The sequence below is a fragment of the Octodon degus genome, unplaced genomic scaffold, assembly GCF_000260255.1.
Source record: "Octodon degus isolate 3935 unplaced genomic scaffold, OctDeg1.0 scaffold00102, whole genome shotgun sequence".
NCBI lineage: Eukaryota > Metazoa > Chordata > Mammalia > Rodentia > Octodontidae > Octodon > Octodon degus.
Window position 1 is genome coordinate 7,258,672 of NW_004524678.1, and position 5,170 is coordinate 7,263,841.

The window sequence follows — 5,170 nt, forward strand, 5'->3', positions numbered from 1 at the left end:
ACTAAGTCTAATGGAGAAATAATGGGAGAGAAACTGGAATACACTACATGAGATTGAGATAAAATGGAGAACGTGGCCAGGCCCTTTCATTCAAGTTCTCCATGATATTCCTAGGTGGTGTTTCTCTCTTTTTGGGAATAGGGCAGGATGCTTATAGAATGAGGGTAACAGGAGCTATTTTCAGGGGAAGCTCAGATAGATCTTATGACCCGCTTAAAGGAGAGATGTGTAGTGAGGTCTCTATGGTCTTTGCCCCTTAGGGAATGCGACACGTTCAGATACATCTCTTAGACTTTGAGGTGTTCTCATTCTTTCAGTACTCATTCTGCCCTATTTTGAGGTAGCATGTTCTGAACTTTGTAACTGTAGGAACTTGGGAAAATTCCATAGTAGTTATATAAATCTTAGTTTCCTTGTATGAAAAATGTGCAAAAGGATATTCAAGAGAACTGTTGTGGAGAATGAATGAAAATGCTCACATTAACATTACAGAATCACGCCTGGAAACTAGGTGCTTAGAAAATTCTAGCTATTAATATCACCCAGATTCTCTCCCCCAAAGTCACCAAATTAATCCAATTTATCTAAATTAGCAGTATAGTTAGTGTTGAGATTTAGTCTAATTCTTGGGATTTCCAGTCACGGAAAATATCCATTTTGCTCAGCAGTTCTCTTAGTTGTGGAGTTCATACAATTTGTGTATAATACTTATGACTCTGTTTTTCTCTTTTTGTTTTAGTATTCAACGCCACTTGGTTGGATTTCAAGGAGTAGACCATGGTATTCATTAGAGAAATAAAATCTGGGCTCAAATTGGGCAACATTTGGCAGATAAAGAGACTTTAAGTCTTTTGTAGTACAGGCACACATTGCTTATTTTAGATTTAATTAACACTTCAAGAATTGAATTTTCTTAGAAGTAGTCTTCACAATGTCTTCTTCCGGATACATTTCTTTCTGAATAAAATTTAGCTTTATTTTTGAAAAGTTGCCTGGTTTTGAGTGAAATATACTCTATAATTGGCTTTATGTGTTTTGAGAAGTAACTTACAAAATTCAAAGGTGCTTTAGGACATATTTCTTATTCACTCATGGATTGGTAATTAAGATTTAATATTTAGGGTTTATTTTAGCTAGCAAAATTTTCAGAGCTTATATCTCGGATTGAATAAGTTTATGCCACAAGTTCCTCCAATGTTTACAAAAGTAAAATACTATGAAAATGTAAGTTTTAATCAGTAAGTGAGAAAGGACCACGATAGGGAGTAGAAATGTGAAATCAGGTTATAAAACAATACAAAGATGACTTGGGTGCCTTTCTTATTCCCTGGGCTCTGCTGTCTCTACTCAGGCTGCTTCAGAGTCACCTTATGGAAAGAAAACCCAGGAAGTCCTTATGTAATGACAGACCTGGGAAAGGAATGATGTCCAACATGCTAGGCTATCATGATAGAAGGAAAGGGTTGCAGAGATGGGGGAGAAAGAAATAAAGAAAACTTTTCATCAGTACCAGGCTGAGCCACGTCTGGGACAAAGGCAAGAGGGAGAGTGAGGTCCCCTATGTACACTCATTGAAAATGTTAAAAGTTTTATTGCTAAACTAAGACAAAATAATAGAAACTCTTCAGAGATGAATGAGCGAATGGTGATCAGAATGTTAGAAATTGTGGCATGCTACTGCACAGTATGGTGGCAGTAGGTAGCAAAAAGGTACTATATATTTTTTTAAAAAATGAATTTGAAGGTTTCACCATGAAGAAATAGTATATGAACCAGGTATGGAGGAACATGCCTGCCATCCCAGCACTGAGGGAGATTGAGGCCGGAGATCTGCAATTTTAAGGCCCGCATGGGAAACTTAGTGATTTAATGAGACCCTATCTCAAATCCAAAAGTTACAAAAGGGCTTGAGATATAGTCTGGGCAAAGGCTTAGGATTCAATTCCTAGGAAAAAAAATGAATGAGGATAGAGATGTTCAACATAATAGTACATAATGTATACAGTAATTGCATTGAAATATCACATGATAGTCATATATATATATATATATATATATAAATTATAAACATAACTATACAAAAAGGCATGCATTCCCAGTGTGTTATGGTCAACACACATCAATCCACCTCTCACGGAGGGACCCTTCTGCTGTCTGGGCCAGAACCCACTGGAAACAGTTTTCATCTTGCTCAAAACAAAGGTTCAGAAAACAACCAAACATCAGAAAGTCCATCTTTGCTTCTAATTTTCTTTACCATGGATTTTTTAGGCTTTATTTTTAGAAGTTTTCCACAGGGAAAAAAATGCAAGGGAAGTACAGAGAGTTCCAATGTCCCCTGCCCTTCCATTTGTAAAATTCCCATCATCCACCGCCCCCACCAGAGTGGCACCCCTGTTACATCAATGGCCCCACGCTGACAAGTCATCAATACCCAGATCCCACAAGGTGCACTTCACCTCCTGTCTAGTGGTGTCTACTTTATGGCTTGGGATACATCTATATCTATATCTATATCGATATCGATATCGATACAGATATCGATATAGATATAGATATTTACAGAATCATGGGGGTCATGTTCATTGCTTAGAAATCCACCACGCTTCTCCTATTCATCCTTTCCTCCCCTCTAACTGCTGACATCTATTGCACCTTTTATTTCTCAATAGCTGTATCTTTCCTTCCATGTTATATATTGAAATAATAAAACATTCACCATTTCTAAATTTATTTCTTTCACTTGGTAGTATGGAATTAGGTTTACCTTATAACTCTTCATGGTTAAAAGATCATTTCTTTTCAGTACTGAATAATACTCCGTTTTCTTGATGACCACAGCTTCCTCAGACACTTTCCTACTGAAAGGCATCTGGATTGCTTCTATGTTTTGCCAGCTATGAATGAGGTTGCTACCAACACCCACATGAGGGGTTTTTGGGGTGTGTTGTGTAGATGAAAGTTTTTAATCCTTTTTGTCTACACTAAGGAGAGTAATTGTTAGGTCATATGGTAAGAGTACTTTTAATTTTGTAAGAAACTCCCAGTCTGTCTCCCAAAGTAGTTACATTCTTTCGGGTCTCCACCATAAATGCATTGAGTTCCTGTCGGTCTACACCCTTGCCAGCATTTAATATCTTCAGTATTCTGGGTAGGATCACTCTAGCAGGTGTACTTTGGTATCTGCCTTTGCATTTTCATTTCGCTGATGACATAAGATGGCGAACATTTTTATACATCTATTGGTCATTTGTCTATATCTTTTTATGAGATATCTGTTTAGATCTTTTGCACATTTTAAAGTATGCTGTTTTCTTATTATTTGGAGAATTCTTTATATTTTTCAATAACAACAGTGCTTTTATGGATGAAGATTTTGGGGTCTTATCTAAGGAGGCACTACCACAGTTAGCATCACATATGATTTACTTGATATGTACTGCTTGGAGGTTTAGGGTATCACGTTTTGTACTTAGATCTGCACACCAATTGGAGTAAACTTCTAAGAAGGACTCAAAGTTGTTGTCCAGCTATGGTGTTTGACACATGGTTTGCCTGTTGTTTCCATACCCTTGTTGAAAGGACTTCATACTATGACTGTCAAAGATGAGTTGACAATATTTATGTGGATCTACATCGGATATTTCTTTCTGCTCCATTGATCTTTTTCAAAAAATCCTTTCTTAAAATCTTTTTTCCTTGATTATTTTAGTTTTACAGTATATCTTGAGGTCAGATAATGTTGGTCCTCCATTTTTCTCCTTGTTTTCAACATAATTATAGTTATTCTTGGTTCTTGATGCTCCCTATAAATTTTAAGTTCTGTTTTGGTTGATTTTTGGTACTGGGAACTGAACTCACAACTTCATGCTTGCCATGCAGGTGCTGCAGAGCAAAGGTATATTGTGGCCCTCTATATAAATTTTAGAAAAAGTTTATCAACATATACAAAATAACTTTGATGGATTTTTCTGAAAATTCTCTGAAGATCATGTTGTAAAGAACAGATACCTTGACAATATGAAGTCTTCCTATCCATGAACATGAAACATATCTCTATTTATTTAGCTCATCTGTGATTACTGTATCAAAGTTTTGTAGTGTTCTTCAGATACATCTTGAATATATTTTGTTGCATGGTATACATAAACTCTTATTGTGTAGATAATGATATAAATTATATTATATTTGAATTTCAAGTTCTAGTTCTTTGTTGTTGGTATATATAAAAATGATTGAATTTTGCGCATTCTCTGAAATTTTGCTATAATTGTTTATTATCTCCAAAAAGTTTTTTTCTGTTATCCATTTTGTTTTTATTTATAGTTTCTGCTTCTCACACCAGAGAAATAAGTGATATTTACACATGTCCAATTTATTGCAATTTATTTCACAAATGATTATGCTTTCAAGATTCATCCATTTAGCTATAACTATGTCAATTTTGTCCTTCTTTATGATTTAGTAATACTCAATTATATGCAATCTAGATCTTCTTCATCCATTGATTTGTTCATGGGCATTTGGATTGTTTCCAGGATTTAGCTATTAAAAACTGTACTTCTATAAACCTAAGTTTACATGTCTTGCTGTAGTTTGATGCTTTAAATTCTTTTGGGAAGATACCATGAAGGGGACTAGCTGGGTCAGAGGGGACTTCTAATTCTAATTTTTGAGGAATTCCCACAGGGGTTGCACCAGTCCACACTCCAAGCAACAGTGAAGAACAGTTTTTCTAGCCCCACAGCCCCACCAGTATTGGTTATTTTCTCCTTTTTTATGGGTATGTTTTTCTGGGGAACTCCAGTGCAGTACTTCACAAGCCATCTTTTCCAAGGACATAGCCAAAAAGGTTTTTATATTATTGTTCATGTTTTGTTTTGTTTTCCACAAAGAAAATCATGTCATCTATGAAGAAACAGGCTGTTTTACTTCTTTTCTTATCTAACTGCATTAGCTATGACCTCCAGCACCACAGTGCAAGGCCATGGTGTCAGTGGATGGCCTTGCTTTGCTCCAATTTTATTTTATTTTATTTTTTTATTTTTTTTCAAAGTTTTATTGATAAACAGATAGCAATGAGACAGTTTCAAATCCAATCAGAAGTACAGTTTCAACAAATAATACACTGCATATATTCTTCTTAGTGGTTAATTGCTGTACAAGAAGT